This window comes from Myotis lucifugus, unplaced genomic scaffold (genome assembly GCF_000147115.1).
Source record: "Myotis lucifugus unplaced genomic scaffold, Myoluc2.0 scaffold_16, whole genome shotgun sequence".
Lineage (NCBI taxonomy): Eukaryota > Metazoa > Chordata > Mammalia > Chiroptera > Vespertilionidae > Myotis > Myotis lucifugus.
Genome location: NW_005871064.1, coordinates 13,421,527 through 13,439,657, shown reverse-complemented (window position 1 = coordinate 13,439,657; position 18,131 = coordinate 13,421,527). Strand labels below are relative to the sequence as shown.

At 47.1% G+C, this 18,131-nt stretch overlaps 1 protein-coding gene and 1 long non-coding RNA gene across 4 annotated transcripts in view; one reads left to right on the top strand and one right to left on the bottom strand.

The window, feature by feature from the left end:
- The first annotated feature begins 339 nt into the window (after positions 1-339).
- The window catches only part of ZHX3 (zinc fingers and homeoboxes 3), a 123,093-nt gene continuing 105,301 nt past the window's right edge, over positions 340-18,131 (top strand). Inside the window, exon 1 of one of the 3 annotated variants that reach the window (XM_014452596.2) lies at positions 340-472. The gene's annotated coding sequence lies outside the window, so the exon portion shown is untranslated. The remainder of the gene's footprint in view (positions 473-18,131) is intronic. The other 2 variants (XM_023750883.1, XM_006085182.3) reach the window with 2 other exon arrangements.
- LOC111825185 lies at positions 12,607-17,334 on the bottom strand. The gene is made up of 3 exons (XR_002828328.1): positions 16,246-17,334; positions 16,129-16,170; positions 12,607-14,832 (listed from the first exon to the last, which is right to left on the bottom strand). It is a non-coding gene; the product is annotated as an uncharacterized LOC111825185 (long non-coding RNA).

The window sequence follows — 18,131 nt, the reverse complement described above, 5'->3', positions numbered from 1 at the left end:
TGTCATATGCTCACACAGCCCACAGTTGGAATTTCATAGTTGCTCGAATGACTATGATGATTGCCTCTTCCTTTGAATTGGAACTCCGCGTTTATTCTTACACCCCAGCGCCCAGTTCAGTGCCGGGCATACAACAGGAGCTCAATGAATGCCCACCCCCCTTCATTCCACCTACTGGACGCACTGTGGAGCAGCAGCAGGCTCAATACCGCTACTGGCCAGCAGAGGGCAGGCGATGACCAGCCTTCTCGCCCAGCTAAGTATCGTCTCTAGGCCGGCAAGCCCCACCCACTGGGACAGGTGAGCCCAGGTGCGCGCACTTCTGAAAAGATCCGTCGGCCCGCGAGCCACCCGGGAACGCTTTTTTCCTTTTGGATCTGTGGTTCGCGGTCTGTCCTGTATCAAAAGACCTCTCCGACAGCCTATCGGGATGTGGGCCCTGCAAAGAAGATGCGCTCAGAAGGCTCAGGAGGTGAGGGAATTTGCTGTTTAAGGGGTCGGGCACTGAGGAAAGGCTTGGAAGGGGGGGGGGGGCACAATGGCAAAGAGCCAGACTTAGAAGTGCTGGGCGGTGCGGAATGAGACCTGGCTGCCGTGGTTCTGTGACCCAAGAGGACAGGACCTGGCTGGAACCTCCGTTGTCTTTGCTCTAGCAAAAGTCATTTGGTGTCAGTCCTGAACCCAGGCAGCGTTTGGCTGGTATTTCAGAAGAGCCTTGTTGGGAGCAGAGCTATCTCAAAGTGGCCAGAGGGCAGTGCCATGCCACAAACCTTTCTGTGGAAGCGTTAGCTATAACTATTATATATAACAGTGAAATACTGGAAACATCGGCAGTCCCTGCAGTGAGCCTAGGAAGGGAGGGAGGAAGGAGAGGTCAGAGGTCGTGGCTACAGATGCATAGTTACTCCTCTTCGAGCCTCAGTTTTCTCATCTGCAAAATGGAGATAAAACCTCCCTTTCAGGATTGTATTGTGAGGATTAAACAGAATGAACAAAGTCAGTGACTGCCCATTGGAATCACTGTGTCCAGTGCAAGTACTGATGTCTGGCTGTGTCCAGTGCAAGTACCGATGTCTGGGGTACTGGAATTAAAAAACAAATAAACAAAAAAACAATAACAAAACAAAACGAAACAAACAAAAAAACACCTCTCCAGGTGATTGTAATGTGTAGCCAAGGCTGAGAACTACTGGGCCAAATAAAATGCTAAACACAGCACAGGGCACACACTAAGCATTCAATAATGTTTATGGCATTTTTTTAAAAGATGGAACTCAAATTGTCTTCATTGTTTCTTGTTAGATTGGGTGGAGGGAGTTGATATAAAGTTTGTTGCAGAAATTGTATTTCTGACAGGCTTGTTTCTGGAACTATAAATCAGAAATTTGGTGATTATGAGGCAGGGGAGACAGAGGCGGCCTCTGGGAGAATAATGCCCACGTGAACTGAATGAGGCCGGGCCCACTCTGCCATGGGTGCTTGTGTTTGCCCCTTTCTGGGGTGACGGATAGAGGCTATTTTCTCCTCTCTCAGAGTACACTCACCAGATGGGCCCCTGCTACTGGCAACTGTTGGTTTCTTAATTAACTCATAACTGTAGGTGGCACTTCCTTCTCTAGGGAACTAGGTGGTCTTCTGTGCTTCGTTAAGTCAGGCCCAAGGATTAGTTGCTTGCTGGGTGAGCCAGCATGAGGTGGAAGGACCCTCTCACCCAGGCCTGCAGCTCAGACCACTCCTGATGGCCTTGGTGAAGGTGGGAAGGGAGGCAGAGGGATCTGGGACCTTCTCCCTCCAGCATGCAGGCTCGGGGTTTGGGTGGTAAGCAGTTGGTATCTGGCTAGAGTTGTCAGATTTAGCAAATAAAAATAAAGGATGCCTCATTAAGTTTGAATTTCTGATAAATAACATAAGGTGTTTTATTTTTAGTGTGTGTCCCATGCAATATTTGGGGTGCACTTATACTAAAATTATGTGTTGTTTATCTGAAATTCAAATTTAAAGACAGACTTTATTTTTATTTGCTAAACCTGGCAACCCAGTGCCTGGCCAAATAGCCAAGGAGAACCCAGCATGTGGAATTTGCTGCCGGCGACAGCTCCTGCCCAGTGTTGCCACATTCAGCCTCCACCTGCTCCCAGCTGCTTCCATCGTGCAACTTGGACTCTCTGGCCTCTGTGCTTGGCCTTGGCCCTTCTGTCAGCCCCGCTGCCCTGCTTGGGCCCGTTCCTGCCTCTGCTCTTGCTCATGTTTTCCCTGCTTGGCATGTCTCCTGCCCTCTCCCATTAGCAATTGCAGACACTTTCTTGGGTCCAGGCACAATGCTGGGTTCTTCATTTGCATGGTCTCATTGGATTCTCACAAAACCTAGGGAGGAACAGCAGTGATCCTATTCTAGCCGTGGGGAAAGTGATGCTCTCAAGCACGTCAAACTCGCAGCCGGTGCGTTTGACACGCTTGCGAAAAGTGATTCTTAAAGTTGGTTCCTGGGCTGGCAGCAGCAGCCACACCTGGGGACTCCTTAGAAATGCAAACTCGGGCCCTACTCCAGACCTACTGAAGCAGAAACTCTGGGGGTGAGGCCTAGCCATCTGTATTTTACAAGAGCCGCCCCCCCCCCCACCAGGTGATTCGGATGCCAGTTGTAGTTTGAGACCCGCTGCTCTAAGACATGAAGCGGCTGCGGAGTCTCCCCAATCCAGGCAGAGGTATACAGGACCACCAGGCAAGGTGTTTATGATCTTACCCAGCACCATGCCTGGGCCAGACCCCGGTGATGCTGCAGCCACAGGACAGGCTTGAGGGGAGGGAAGGAGAGGAAGAAGGAAAAGAAAGACAAGAATAGACAGGCAGTCAGGTGACTATGATGTAAAAATATGAGAGCTGTGGTGGGCCAAGCCCTGGAGCCCATAGCAGGATGGGAGGGGCCAAGTCAAGCTTTCCTGAGGGTGCCACGCCAGCACGACCAAGGGTGATCCCGAGTGGGGGTGTGAAAGGATTAAGGAAAGAGACAAGAGAATGAAAGCTGGGTCTCGGTGGGACACTGCCTCCCTGATGAGGTGACAGCGCCAGCGCCCACAAGCCGTGTCTTTATTTTATAGCAGATGCCACGAGGCAAAGTAGGGGCGTGATCACGTTGTTTACAGCATTCTCGTGAGTTTCAACCTCACTCAACTACATGCACCTGAACTCTAGCAGGTTCAAGCTTACAACCACAGCCGTTGGCTATAATTGTGCTGGGAGGGCTCTGCCCTCCAGCTGGGACTTGCACGGGGCAATGAGAGGACCCTGTCCTTTCATTAGTCCGAGGTTTGAACCTGGCCAAAACACCGTAACCGCGCCCCACACCTGAGTAGATGTCTAAGCCTGAAAAAAAAAAATAAATTGCCATTTGTTTGGTGAAGAAGGGTGGGAACAATGTTCCAGGCGTAGGGTCTAGTTTGTACAAGGTCCTGGGGATAGTTCACTGTTGAGGATGGAAAGTGAAGTGAGGTGGGTGGGAGTGTGGGGTGGGCAAGGATTCTGATGGTGTTGAGGTGCTCAGAGCAAATGAAGCTTTAATGGGTATTGAGAAAAAGCCCTCTGGCTTCCAGGTGGAGTGGGCAGGGGGAAGGTGGGCAGGGGGACTCCGGGAGCCAGGCCTTCCCCCACCTCTAGATCCAGGCTGCTTCTGCCCTCACGACATCTGCAAAGATTCAGACCCCTATCGCAGCAGTGCGCAGGTGCGTGGGTCCAACGCTGGAGTCGCAGGGCCAAGGCTAATATATTCTGAGGGTTGAGGAAGCAGAGCCGCCTCTGCTGGCCCCGCCCCCTGCTGCAGGCCAGAGGAAGCCAGACTCTGGGCCGCAGGCCGGGGAATCCTGGGCTGGAGGGCAGGAGACTTCTGTGCTGTTCCCTACTCCTTCTAAAGAAGCCTCGGGTGCCAGCCTGGCCAGGTTGCCTGGCAGTGTGGGCTGCGGGTGGGCAGTTCCTGGCTCCAACTGTCCTTCCCAGAAAAACGTCAGTTTGACCGAAACCTTTTGGAACCAGCTGGTGATTTCCAGCCTAAGGAAGAATACGGAAAGATCATGAAGCATTGCATGAAGTGGAGCTTTCTGTGCATCTAACGTCCCTGTAGGACTTAACAACTGCCCCATGAACTTGACCTTCAGCAAAGGAACCTTCTATTCTTCCTCTTCTTATTTGAGGATACCCTCTGCTCCCCACTCTGCGTCTGGCATTCAGGATCATGCGTCATTATGCTTTCCAATTCAAGGAGGGTCTATCATGGTGCTCTTCATTGAAATATATGTTCAAAAATATTGTTTAGGGAGGATCAATTTATGCTCAGCCTTGAATTTTAAGTAGATGGAGGAGATACAAGAGAGCCAGCAGCAGCCTAAGTGGGTGGAAGTGGTGAATGAAGGCATGGATACTGGAGCGAAAGTGAGTACAAGCAGATAGCCTGCCTGGCCTGGAATCTGGGGCAAAACCGTGGGCATTGAGGAACAATTGATGGTTGTTGAGCAGGAGAGCGACATAATATTGCTAGTCGTTGTGCTAGATCCCAGCTCCATTGTTACTTCCTCAGGGAAGCCTTCAGTGGCAGACAGACTCTAAGGTGACCCTCTGTATCCCTGCCTCCTGGTCTTCATGCCTTTCTGTTATCCCTACCTTTTGAGTGTGGGCGGGACCTGTGACTTGATTTTAACCAATAGAATATGGCAGGGGTGCCAGCTGTCACTCCCATGATTATGTTACAGACTAGCTCCGGAAACTCTCCATGCTGACTTGATGAAGTAAACAGCCAGGTTTAGGAAGCTCACAAGGAGCTATGGTGGTCTCTAGAAGCTGTGGCAGCCTCCAGCAAAAATCTAGAGTCTTTAGTCCTATAGTCACAAGAAAATGAACCCAGCCAGCAGCCTGCGTGAGCTTGGAAGCAATTTTTCCCCAGTTCAGCCTCCAAATAAGAATGCTGCCTGGCTGTGACCTTGATTGCAGCCTTGTGAGTCCCAAAGCAGAAGACCCAACTAAGCCATGCTCAGACTCCTGACTCATAGAAATAGTGAGATAATCCTACATAATAAAAGGCTAATATGCAAACCGACCGAACAGCAGAACAACCGGTTGCTATGGTGCGCACTGACCACCAGGGGGCAGATGCTCATCACAGGAGCTGCCCCCTGGTGGTCAGTGTGCTCCCACAGGGGGAGCACGGCTCAGCCAGAAGCCAGGCTCACAGCTGGCGAGTGCAGTGGTGGTGGCGGGAGCCTCTCCCGGCAGCGCTAAGGATGTCCGACTGATGGTTTAGGCCCGCTCCCTGAGCCATCAATTGGACATTCCCCGAGGGCTCCCAGACTGTGAGAGGGTGCAGGTGGGCTGAGGGATCCCCCCGAGTGCACAAATTTCGTGCACTGGGCCTCTAGTACATGTATGTTGTTCAAAATTTCTAAGTTTTGGGTGATTTGTTACACAGTAATAGCTAATTAACACACCTTCTGGCTCGATTGACTTTCCCTTACATAGGCTCTCATAGAAATATGTGTCTTTTCATCTTAGTGTTTTATGTGGGCCTTATATATACCATTCAGTGAAAGCTATGTCTTCACAAGGGCACTTTTTGCTCATCACTGTAACCTGAAGCCTCAGTTGGTGCCTGGTACACAAAAGGAGACCCACAACAAGTATTAGTTGCATGTGTAAGTGAGTGAATGCTCTTATTTGAAGTTTATAACAAGCAAGCTGGTGAAGTAGGAACCATTGTTATAGATGAAGAAAAGAAAACCAGTTATTAACTTATACTTAAAAATATGCTGAGCAAAATCTTAGCCTATACTGAATAAAATTTTGGTTATGCATGCCACCCTATCCTAATTTTTAGTGTGACCCAAGAATAATTTAAATAATTTGGGAGCAAGGAGCAATTGTATGATTGCATGGTATAACATCCTTTATGTAGTATTGTATTTTCTCAAAAGCATAACAATCCAAAAATAATTCTGGGCTCCTTTGGTTTTTCCAAAGGCTTCTCTTATCTCTTACTTAAATCATTCTTCAGAAACTCCTGCCCTGCGATGTCCTTTTCTAACACTGCCAGTCCCTCATCTGCCAATGCTTTGTGATTCCAGCTGTTCCCAGCATCACTCTCATTGACTTCATACAATTCTATGTCTTTGGCAAGACTTCTTTCTACACAGCAGTGAGCAGCTACGACTTAGATGTACACACAACAGCCTGGATAGAATTTAGGGAATCAAGTGGGGAAAATAGTAACAGATTTAAAGCTCCATACTTTCCCAGTTTTATTGAGGTCTGACTGGCGTTCAGTAAACCACACATGTTTAAAGTGTGCATTTGAATTTTGACAGGTGTAGATACCCATGAAACCATTGCCACATTCAGTAGTTTCATTTTGTATTCCTCTTGCATCAGACTCTCAGAGGTCAGAGCCACCTGACAGTGGGACGCTGTTAAAACCAAAGTCAGTTCTGGTTAGATCTCTGCTCAAAACCCGCCAGTGGTTCCCAGTCTCCCACCTCTCTGCTCTCATCTCCCACTCAGCTCCCCCTCACTGCCTGCAGCCGCCACATTCACCTCCTGGTTGGTTCTCAGGCACACCAGGCACACTGCCCCCTCTGCCCTGGTGGTTTCCTCTACCCAGAATGCTCTTTCCCTGGACACCCACATGGCTCACTCCCCCACCACCTCCAGATGACTCAGATGTCACCTTTCTACCCTGATCCCTCCCATCCACCTTTCCCTGTTCTAATCTTTTCTGGTAGCCCTATCACCTTTTCAGATGCTACCTAATTTACTAATTTATGGTATTTGGTGTTTGTGGGTCTTCCCCCAGGAAAATGTAGCCCTCAGGATGACAAGACATTGGATCTGTCTGCACCTTTCTGTTCTCAGAATGGTATCTGGCACAGAGTAGGTCTCCAGTCAAGATTAGTGAGTAAATATCTGCATCTCTGATGGTCTTGCCTCTGCCTTGAAGTCTTCCTTGCTGCCGTCTGTCTCCCCCGGCCTCTCTCCAAGTGATATGGCCCCTGCCCAGGTGGTATGACTTGTTGCTGGTATCTGTCTGATTCAGTAGGTTGCCAGTGTTTTATTTTTTTTTAAATATATCTTTATTGATTTCAGAGAGGAAGGGAGAGGGAGAGAGATAAAAACATCAATGATGAGAGAAAATCATTGATTGGCTGCCTCCTGCATGCCCCCCACTGGGGATCGAGCCCGCAACCCAGGCATGTGCCCTTGACCAGAATCGAACCTGGGACCCTTCAGTCCGCAGGCTGAACCTCTATCCACTGAGCCAAACCGGCTAGGGCGGTTGCCAGTGTTTTGACCTCAGTGTCCCCACAAAGTCTCCAGCAGGTGTGAAATACTAAATTCCAGCCTTTTTTTATTTTAGGGGCAAAAGGGTGAAAAAGGAAGGGGTGAGGAGAAGGGAGCTGCTGAGGGTAGCAATGGCAGAGCAGAGAGGGTGGAGAGAGAAGACAGTCATGGATTTCCCCGGGGCCCCCGCCCAGTCATTTCCAAGCTGCTCAGAGGAGTGGCCAGCAGTGGGTGAGGGTTGTGTGCCACATGGCAGACAACCCGTTGAGTCATGGGGCACCCAGCCACACTGCTTTGTAGAGTTTGGTGTGTGGAGTATTTTTGTTTTTTGCAGCCCAGCTGTCTGTGTAATGACTTCCTTCCCCGCAGCCTTGCTCACTGAGGTGTTCCTGAGCGACCAGCTGGGTCGCTGCATTCCTGGCTGCTTCAAACCCTGGCTGAGCCCTGAGGCCCAGCTCCCTCCTGTAGGTGGACCTTTGAAGGCCGCCAGGGCGTGCCCTGAAAGACAGGCTATAGAGCTCCTTTCTCTAACCTGCATCCGTCCCTCAAAACAGGACAAAAAAACAAGTAAAAAATAAAGACATTTCATTTGTTACACACTTGCGGAATGGCCACAGCCATGTGCCTGAAGAATTCATTGTCAGCAACCATGAGGATGCTACCAAATTGAAGGGGGATGCCATGGACCTAAGTCCTTGCCCTCTGTCTTGTTGCAGCAGGAAAGGGTCAGAAACTCAGGTGAAGAGACTGGGACCCTCGGGCAGTGGGCTGCACGGGGAAACTTGACTCGGGCATGATGTTCAGCAACCTCATTCCTTGAACTGTATGTTGAAGAAAGTTTGCTTAGACACATGATGACAAGGAGGAGGTTATTTATGGCTAGAGGCCCGGTGCACAAAAATTCCTGCACTGGAGCAGGGGGCGGTCCCTCAGCCCAGCCTGTGCCCTCTCACAGTCCAGGAGTCCTCAGGGGATGTCCTACTGATGGCTTAGGCCTGCTCCCCACACCGTGCAGATACCCATGAAACCATCACCACAATCAAGATAATAAATATATGCATTACCCTTCTCTCCAAGTGTGAAGTAGATCTATGTGTATTAAAATGAACAGATATTTAACAACTAATGTTCAGTTTTTATAAAGTTCAACCGGCCCAGCTGGCATGGCTCAGTGGTTGAGCATTGACTTATGAACCAGGAGGTCAAGGTTTAATTGCCAGTCAGGGCACATGCCCAGGTTGTGACTTGATCCCTAGTAGGGGGCATGCGGAGGCAGCCAATCAATGATTCTCTCTCATCATTGATGTTTCTATCTCTCTCTCCCTCTCCCTTCCTCTCTGAAATCAATAAAAATATATTTTAAAGAAAGAAAATGAAATGTATTAAAAAATGAAAATTTAACAATAATCAGCAACAAAGGGGAAAAAAGCCCACAAAAATATTCACAGCACAATTTCTTGAGATGCTAACAACATAAGGTTTAGCGGTAAACTGACTCATACCTGTGCATTCTCCCCTTTGTTGTTGCCTGAGACATGCATGATTGATCATACAGGTATCAGCATGAAAGGATTGTCGGGTCGAGAAGTGAATTGTTTGAGGTTTGTCTGTACTTGGCATTTTTTGTTATTGTTATTTCAAAACTATTTTGACTATTCTCTTTAAAAACTATTTTCTGACATTTGCTGGACGACAGAAATAAGGTTGATTTTGGGATAGTATTGAATTGGCAACCCAGAAGAGGGCCTTCATCAGAACCCAACCATGTGGCACCCCGATCTCAGACTTCCAGCCTCCAGAACTGTGAGAAATACATTTTTATTGTTGATAAGACCCCGTTTGTGGTATTTCATGATAGCAGCCAGTCTAAGATGGTCATTTATTGGTCCTAAAAGTTTAAGATTTCTTAGGATTTCCTATCTCCACTATCATGTTATCTTTGAATAAAGACAGTTTTACTTTTTTTTCTTATCTTTATGACTTTTTTTTTCTTGCCTTACAGTCCTGGCTAGGACATAGAGTAAAATGTTGATTAGAGGTGGTGACAGCTGATATCCTTGCTCTGTTCTGACCTTAGGGAGTAAAGTGTTCAATATTTTACCATTAAGGACGATGTTAACTCCAGCTTTGGTATTTTTGTTTTTCCCCCCTATATTTCCTGTATCAAATTGAGGAAGTTCTATTCCTAGGTTGCTAAACGTTTTTGATCGTGAATAGGTATTGAATTTTAGCAAGTACTTTTTTAAATCATCTATTCAGATGATCAAATTATTTTTTTAGCCCTAACCGGTTTGGCTCAGCGGATAGAGTGTCGGCCTGCGGACTGAAGGGTCCCAGGTTCGATTCCGGTCAAGGGCATGAACCTGGGTTGCTGGCACATCCCTAGTGCAAGAGGCAGCTGAATCGATGTTTCTCTCTCATCAATGTTTCTAACTCTGTATCCCTCTCCCTTCCTCTCTGTAAAAAATCAATAAACTATATATTTTTAAAAATTATTTTTTTATTTTATTATGTTAAAGTGTTTGGTTGATTTTAAAATGTTAAACGGATTTGCATTTCTGGGACAAACTCCACTTGGTTTTTATTTATTATCCTTTTTATTTATGCTGTATTTGATTTGCTAACATTTTGTTTAAGGTTGTTGTATTTATGATCATGAAAGATACTAGACTGTGGTATTTTCTCTTGTCATATTCTTGCCAGGTTTTGGTAGTAGGATTATGCTGACCTTATAAAATAAATTGGGAATTGTTCCCTTATTTTCTTATAGAATTTGTATAAGGTAGGTAATATTCTTATTTAAATGTTAGCTATATTTCCATTTTTAATTTTTCAACCTATATGTCCTTAAAGTGTGTTTCTTATAAATTTTGCATAGTTGAGTCTTTTTGTTTGTTTGTGTAATTCAGCCTGTCATACTTTTTCTTTTTATTAAGTATTTAGTCCACTTACATTTAACATAATTACAGGTATGGTTCCAAATCATTTACCGCTATAATCTTATTTGTCTTTTATTTGTACTACCTGGTGTTTGTTCCTGTTTTTCTCACTTCTTTTGGATATATTATTGTTTCATTTTATCTTTTCCATTTGATTTTGTTTTGTTTTGTTGATCCTCACCCAAGGATATTTTTTCCTTTGATTTTTAGAGAGAGTGGAAGAGAGGGGAGAGACAGAGAGAGGGAAACAGCGATGTGAGAGGGACACATGAATTGGTTGCCTCTCTAATGCACCCCATTCGGGGCGGGGATTGAGCCTGCAACCAAAGTGCTTGCTCTTGACCAGGAATCAAACCCATGACCCTTCAGTCTTCTATCCACTGAGCCAAACTGTCTAGGGCTCCATTTAATTTTTCTAAAAAACTGTTGTAAAATACACATAACAAACCCTGGCCAATGTGGCTCAGTTGGATGAGTGTTGTCCTATACACTTAGAGGTCACCAGTTTGATTCCCAGTGGGGGGCACATGCTCAGGTTGTGGGCTCAATCCCCAGTAAGGAGTGTGCAGGAGCTAGCCAACTGATGTTTCTCTCTCTCATGGATGTTTCTCTCTCTCCCCCTCTCCCTTTCTCTCTCTCTCAAGTCAATAAAAGCATAAAAAAATAAAATACACATAACAAAATGTGCCATTGTAGCCATTTTAAGTGTACAGTTCACTAGCTTTAAGTAACTCCCACTTCAGTGCAGTCGGTCTCCAGAATACTTTTCATCTAGCTAGCACAACTGAGACTCTATCTCCATTCAACAAAAACTGCCCATTCCTCCCCCCATCCCAGCCCCTGGCAACCACCATTTTATTCTTTGTTTCTATGAATTTGACTACTTTAGATATAGGTATACCTTGCTTTATTTCACTATGCTTTATTGTGCTTTGCAGATATTGCTTTTTTTTTTTTTTTACAAATTAAAAGACCCTCCACAAGCAAAAAGATGGACTCATTGAAATCTCAGATAATGGTTAGCATTGTTTTTAGCAATAAAGTATTTTTAAATTAAGATATATACATTGGTTTTTTTTTAGATGTAATGCTATTGCACACTTAATAGGCTACAGGATAGTGTAAACATAACTTTTATATGAACTGGGAAACCAAAAAAATTCATTGCTATATTCACTTTATCATGGTGGTCGGAAACTGAACCCATAATATCTCTGAGGTATGCCTGTAATTCATATAAATGGAGTGATAGGGTATTTGTATTTTGTGACTCACTTATTTTTATTTTGTGTGTGTGACTGATTTCACTTAGCTTCACGTCTTTAAAGTTCATCTATGTTGTAGTATATGTCAGAACTTTCTTCCTTTAAAGGCTGAATAATATTCCACTGTATGAGTATGTTACATTTTGTTTTTTCATTCGTCTATTGATGGACATTTGAGCTGCTTCCACATTTTGGCTATTTTGAATAATGTTGCTATGGACATGAGTGTATAAATATCTCTTTGAAGCCTTGCTTTCAATTTCTTTTCCACTGGAATGTTAGATAAACCATTTTTATATTTTTAATGCTTACTTTAGAGATTATGATATACACCCTTACTTATTGCAGCATAACTTGAATTAGTATTTTACAATTTTCCCAACAATGTAAGAACCTCATAACAGTATAATTCTCTTTATTGCTTCTACCTTCTATATTTCTGTCATATTGTTTACTTTTACATGTTACAAATCTCAAAATACATTGTTATTGCTTTAAATAGTAATTATTTTAAAGTTAAAGTAGTTTTCATATTTATCCACATATATACTGTTTCCTGTGATCTTCATTTTGTCCTATAGTTCTGTGTTTCCACCTAGAATTGTTTTTCTTTGACTTGAAAATCTGGTAGTACAGGCTTGCTGGTATTAAATTTTCCAAGGTTTCCACCCCCCACCCCCCCAGATCTCATGGTACCCGGCACCATGTAAGATTTATGTTGTTGATTATTTGACCAATGTCTGCCCTACTTATTAGGCTGTAAGCTCCATGAAGGTCTCTGGTTTTATTCACTGTTGCATATCCAGAACCTAACAGAGGGTCAGGGACATGGTAGGTGCACAATACATATTTATTGGAGAGCAGTGGGTGGGGACAGACAATGCCTTGAGCTTGGAGAGCTCATGGACATTCAAACTCGTCTCTGGTCCAGCAGAAACTGCATGTTTAGAAAATAAGATGTGATTCCAGGTCCCACCCTGTGTTAGGACGGGGGTCCTGGGCTGGGCTGCCCATAGAGGCAGCAGAACCCCAGCTGTGAGTGCTAGCAGAAGACAGGCTCTGACATCAGGCCTCATCCTGGTCCTTCTCTGTGCTGTGCCTGCGTCGTGATACTCATTCTTGATAAGGAACTGGCATATAAATCAGGTAGAATTTTCAGCTTCTCTTCCTGCACTTGTTCATAGCTCAGACCCTTTCCCACCTGTGAGTTAATGGCACTGGCTACTACTCAGAAGTATGCAGTGAACAGTCACAGTTGGAATGCTTTTGGTTTCAAGTATAAGAGAATCCAAGTCAAATGAGAATCAATGCTAAAGGGAATTTATTGACTTACGTAACTTTATTGGGTAGATGGATTCAGGTAAGCCTTGATCAGCACCCCAGCTCTGTTTCTCTTCAGTTCATCTGCCCTTTCCTTTTCCATGCATTGGTGTCATCGTTAGGCTGACTCTCTTCCTGGTCACAAAGTAGCTGCCAGCAGCAAATCGCTCCTTGCTGACATCCAGGGAGACAGTGGAGGTTTTATGCAACTATTACAAAGAGGTGAATATTGGGTACTGATAGATGTAGGCCAGGGTAAGAGGGCTATCCCTGGAGCAACCAATACAAGATGCATGAGATTACTTCAACTGGCTTAGGGTCCACACCCATGTGGGAGATGAGGGTCCCTCCCACTCAGATTGTCTTGCTGTACAATGGGGGGTGAGATAGACTGGATGTTAGGAAGATGCATCTCTCAGGATAGGCTGGGTTTTGCTGTGATAACAAACAAGCACGAATTTTTTTTTATAATAGCAAAGGTTTATTTCTTGCTAATACTACATATCCACTGTGGGTCATCTAGGGGCATTATTCCACGTTTTCTCACTCCAGGACCTAGGCTGATGGAACTACAACTATCTCAAGCATTGTCTTTTGCTGTTACTGAGGGAAAGAGAAAACAAAAAATAGCCTGCTAGCTCCTAAAATGTGGATCCAGGAGTGATATACTTCTACTCATACTTTATTGACCATCATAAAAGTAAGTGACATGGCCACTCCTGACTCCCAGATGTAAAGAAGTACAATCCTAACAGGTGTCTCACAAGCGAACCCTAAAATCTTTGGTGGCTGGCATTAATGTCAACTACCACAGGAGGCCATCAGAATACCCACTACAGAGGACTTATGGAGACCACCCCAGTTTCTGTCCACTTTTTGTTGGGAAAAGAACAACTTCCTGCTTTGATTGCTGCCTATAGAGGCCTCCCTACTAAGCAGAAATCAGAAACTCAATAATCATCTCCTGTGTCACAATCAAATGTCTCCCAGATGTTTTTCCAATATGTGAAATTAATGGTTCTATGAGGGAGTTCTATTAAGATATCTCCTCAACCCCAAACAATTCCTTTTTTGTGGTCCTGATCCACAGGGGTGGGTTCCTGGTGAACTAGGAGGGGGCACCTGACTCAAGTTGGGGCAATGAGAGCCTCTTTTCTGGGATTTGGAAATTGGAACAATTAGGGATTTTTAGTCTCTCTCTGGAATTGTCATGTACTTGGGAGTGGCTGGCAGACATATGTCCATTTTATTATCATGAATCAGAGAAAACAAGTTTGCAGAGAGATGGTCCTACTGGTAACCCTTGCTCTGCTTCTAATTCATTCAGAAGTCCAGCTGGGTTCTTGCCCTTGGCCTGAGAGAACCACCCTCCTGCCCCCACCCTAAGCTTTAAGTTCTCCTTTTATTTTCCTTAAACTGGCCTGATCGGTAACTGGTACTTGCAGCCAGTAAACATCTCATGATACATGCTCTTTGCCTCTGGACCCTGACCTTAAAAAAAAAGTCACAGGTGTAGCTCACTCCAATAAAATGGAGCTCAGGTTGTAACTCTATTGCATCAACTATACTTCTGACAGTTTCTTTCCCGCTTGAGAAAGCTCATCAGAATGTGAGTGAGTGCAGGTGACATTATAGGAACCACCTGGAATCTTCTTAAATTATTTAAAAAATAATAATTTGCCTCCTTGGGTAAACGAGATTTGTGACAAACCTCCCAACACTGGTTTTACGTGCATGCTGTTTCCTCTGCCTGGAGTCTCCTCCTCCTCATCTCTTTAGAACCAGCCTAATGTCACCTCCTCTGGGAAGCCTTTCCACACTCTCTTATGTAGTATTAATTATGTCCTTCTCTCTACTTCCCAAAGCAGTGGGCATATCCATAGAGCATGACATACTTTCTTCCAGAAGCGCTTCTTTACATGTCTGTCTCCTCCAAAATACTGAGTTCTCAGTGGTCGGGAGAGTGCCTCCTTTACCTCTGCATCCCACAGGGCCTGGGTCAGAGCACATGCTCAGATAAGCTGGTTGAGTAAATGGAGTCCTTTGGAACAACACATTCCATATATACTTTCATTCAACAAATATTTATCGAGTGCTTGAGCATGTCAGGCCATGTTGCAGATGCTGGAATATAAAGTTCGTGCCCTTGGGACATTACAGATGATATTCAGGTCATGTCAGGCCATGCTCCAGATGCTGGAACACAAAGTTCCTGCCCTTGGGACATTACAGATGATATTCAGGTCATAAGGGCCATGAGGAAAAATAAAGCAGGATGAGGAAAGAGAGAGTGATGGGGGTTGGGACTTGATATTTTAGTAGAGTGGTCTGGGAGGTCTTTCTGGGGAGTTGATTTATATATATATATATATATTTTTAATTGATTTTAGAGAGAAAGGAAGGGAGAGGGAGAGAAATAGAAACATCTAAGAAAGAGAAACACTTATCGGCTGCCTCCTGCAGGCCTCTTACTGGGGATTGAGCCCAAAACTGGGACATGTGCTCTGACCAGGAATCGAACCCATGAGCTCTTGGTGCAGGGGGATTCAGCCAACTCAGCCACACCAGCCTGCCTGGGGAGATGACTTTTGAGTAGATATTTGGAGTAAGGATACATGCCTTTTTGATATCTTGGGGGGAAGAAATACCAAGGGCAAAGGTCCTGAGGTGAAAGTGGCCTGCATGTTCTAGGAGCAGGAAGGAGGCTAGTGTGGCTGGAATGGAGTGAGGGGGTGGATTGGATGGAGACACAGAGTGCTGGGGAGTGGAGGGGTGCAGTCACATAGAATCTTGAAGGTCCTTGAAAAAAAGACTTTGGTTTTTGCTCTGAGTGAGGTGGGAAGCCATTGAAGGCTTTAGAGGAGAAGTATGTTTTGACTTAGGTTTCAACAGAATCCCTCTGGCTGCTTGAGAACAAGCAGCCATGAGAGCAGAATGAATTCAGGGAGAGCAGGTAGCAGGTTATTGCAATACTCCAGGAAAGAGAAGATGAGGGTACTGTAGGGAGAGCTGACAAGCTTTGCTGCTAGATTGCGTGTGGAATGTGATACTAGAGACCAGTCAAGGATGATTCCAATGGTTTGTCCTGAGCCACCAGGAGGAGGAATTGACATTTCATTGAGGTGGGGAAGACTGTGAAAGGAGCAAGTTGAGGAGCAGTTTTCAGTTTGGCATTGTACATGTCAAGTTTGACATATTGCTCAGCCCTTGTGTGTGTGGGGGGGGCAAAAGTAGGTTTACAGTTCATATAGAAAAATACATAATACAAAAATAAATTTTTGCATACTCACTACTTTGGCCCACCTTCGTATATGTCGACTGGTTTTCAGGCTCTGAAAATTGTAAGTAAACTAAAGTTAAAGCCAGCCTTACTTATTCAACAACAGGCACTGTGTGGAAAACTTTACCTGTGCTGTTATTTAATCCTTTCAACCATTCCTATTGGCTTCGGTACTAATATTTTCATAGCTCCTTTACGGAGGAGAGATTAAGTAGCACGTCCCAAGTCACTCTACCAACTATTCATCTGCTGGTATAATGCAGATCTGGGATTCCAACCCAGTTAGTCAGGCTGCAGAGCTCTTGCTGTTTATTAATCACTAGATCCTAAAGGTGGGGACCACTTCCTGAGCACATGTGCTGCAGACTTGGGCTCTATAACAAACACGGTGCCTGGAGCATGTGAGGAAACTCAGGAGAAGACCCACTCCCATCCCAGGTGTTACAGGTTACACAACAGAAGCTGTGAAGAAGGGCCAGCATTATTCTATGAGGGGGCTCATTGATGCTTTCAAGTTTCAAGTCCCTGAAAATGTAACGTTAGGAAAGCAGTTATGAGGAGTTGATGTCCTGTTTAGGAAACAGAAGAGTTTCAAAACTGCAGTGACGCGCCTGTTGGTGGGATGAAAGAAAGACGGAGTCCCACGGTGACGCGAGCTGGGAAACACTGGACGGGGGTGGGGGAGAGGGCGGGGACGGCCTCTGGCCCCTGCCCACATCCTTTTCAAAGTGTAGCTTGGTGTGGCCTTCCTTAGCTGGTCCTCCAGAAAGACCAGGATATGGAATACAAAAGCCGGTAACCTCTGGGGCCGCAGCATCCGCCCCTGTCCCCTTCTTCACCAACCCCCTCAAGTTCCACGCGGGGCAGAGCAGGACCGCAGCCCGCGCATGCGCCCCGGGGCAAGGTCTGGTCTCGGGACGTCAGGGGCTCGCGCTCGCATTGAAGCCCCGCCCACCGGCCGCCAGAGGCGACTTGGGCGGGGGGCCTCGGGCCACGCCCCCCAGCTGAGCCGAGCGAGGACCGAGCGGAGCCGAGCGTCTCCGAGTACGGCCGAGCCGAGCCGAGCGGCCGGGAGTCGGTTAGTGCAGCTGCGTCCCCGCCGCTCAGCAGTCTGCGGCTCCGGCGTCGCCGCCGCCTCAGCCGGGCCTGCGACGGCCGGCCGGCGGGCCGCCAGGAGAGAGGCCCGGAGCGCGGTGAGAGCCGCCCGGCCGCGGGCGCCGCCGCCGCCGCCGCCGCCGCTGCCAGGTGAGCGCCTGCCGCGGCCCGCCGGCCCGCTGGCCCCCGCGACTGTCAGTTCCCGTGTCTGTGTGTGTCTCTGCCTGTCAGCCCCCTGTGTCTGCGCGAGCTCCTTCCCGCCACGTCTGACCCCCCGGCCCTGCCCGCAGTGTCCGCGTACCCCTCCCGCCTGCTGCCCCACTCTTACTGTCAGCCGCCAGCACCTCCATGCTGGGAGGCTCCGCCCCTTCCCCCCGAAGCCCCGCCCTTCGCCCATCTGTCATCACCCCCTCCCCCAGCTTCAGGCTCGGGCGTCCTGGGGGCGTGGGGTGCCACCGCTCCTAGGGTTCAGTGTAGCTCAGGTCGGCCAGACAGTTGCGAAAGGAGCAACGAGGGGGGTGTGGAGGGAAAGTGGGGGTCCGCAGATGCCCGCCCGCCCGTGTGAGGGTGCGTGTCCGAGGGTGCGCCGGGGGGCGACACGTGCGCCCGAGAGCAGGGAGGGGAGTGCGGGGACGGGAGGCGGAGATGCTGGGAGGTCAGAGCCACTTGCCCCGACTCCCGCCGGCCCGCGTGTCCTGCGGGAAAGGCCCGGCCACTGCCTCTGGTCTAAAGAGCGCCAGTTCGACTAGGGAGGCAGATGAATCCGGACTCGACCCGTTGGGTACAGTAGGATCCTGAATCCTGGAACCCTGGTTGGGCCTCGGAAGACAGAAACCCGGGCGCCGCGTTCCCGGATGCCGCGCGTGCGTGTGAGCGTGTTGGGGCCAGTTAGACCCTTCCCGGGTTGGGATTTCATTC